Source organism: Echinops telfairi, unplaced genomic scaffold (genome assembly GCF_000313985.2).
Source record: "Echinops telfairi isolate 266 unplaced genomic scaffold, ASM31398v2 ScPeMD7_3533;HRSCAF=4204_0, whole genome shotgun sequence".
NCBI classification, from domain to species: Eukaryota; Metazoa; Chordata; class Mammalia; order Afrosoricida; family Tenrecidae; genus Echinops; species Echinops telfairi.
The window spans coordinates 75634832-75636063 of NW_022107431.1; positions in this window are offsets into that span (position 1 = coordinate 75634832).

Sequence of the window (1232 nt, forward strand, 5' to 3'; positions counted from 1 at the left end):
GAGGGTCTCCAAGAGAGAGAATCCAAGGAGTCAAAGGGTCAATGTGGGCCCAAGTTTTTTGAAAGAAACCAGGGTTTCAAAATCAATAAATCCTATTGAAATTCCAAGTGAAAAGTGCAAGAAAAAAACTGAAAAACAAGTAAATAATAATGATTAAACTCAAGGCATTAACTGAATAGCTTTTGGGAAGTAGTCCTATTTATACTTTCTTTATGTCAATCATCTGTAAGTCTTACAAAATGCCTGCTTGTTTGTTTGTTTGGTTGGTTGGTTTTCTTTGACTCTTTTATAAACGAGAAAGGCACCTCGGGACGCAATGGATGAGGAGCTGAAATGCACACCACAAGGGCAGCATTGGCAGTTTGAAACCATCAGCTGCCTCCTTGAGAGCAAAATAAGGATTTCTGCTCCAGCAAAGAGCTACAGTCTTGGAAACCCACAGGGCCTTTACCTTATAAGGGGGTACCCCCAAATCCTTTTGTTGAAAGAGATGTGTTTAAATTAATTTACAAAATAACTTTATCACCTTCAAAGTACTTTCCATTATATGTAATACAATTGTCAAATCTGTGATTCCTTTCTTGGAAACATTTTTCAAACTCTTCTGTTTGGATGGCTGACAGCACCGCCCTCATTTTTTCCTTCACCTCTTCTATGTCATCAAATTGCTCTTTCATGTCCCTCTTCATTTGTGGAAACAAAAAGCAGTTGCAAGGAGCAAGGACAGGTGGGTGAGGTACGTGGGGGCAAGAGAGGCATGCGATTTTTGCCCAAACTGGTGCACTGAGGTGGCTGTGTGAGCAGGTACATTGTCGTGGTGGCAAAACCAGTCTCCCATCTGCCACAAATCAGGCCTTTTTTTGGTCATATATAGTTACACTATCTTTTCAAAACCTCTAACTAGAAAACTTGATTAACAGTCTGACCTGGTGGAACAAACGCCAAATGCACGAAAGTCGACATTTTCATCGGATCAGGAAGTTGACAGATGTCCAGGATGAGGTTTATCATCCATAGACCTTTCACCGTTATTGAAATGAGAAAACCATTCACACACTTTTCCCCCATGTCACTTTCCTTGTCAGCTGTGTGCAATATCACAGCCGTTTCTGCGGCATTTTCCCTCGAACAGGAAACAGCAATTTCATCTTCACATGCTGTTCTCTTAAATCAGCCATCGCAAAAAAGGAGGTTGAGCGAAACTGCTTTTAAGAAAGTATTGACTGTGATCA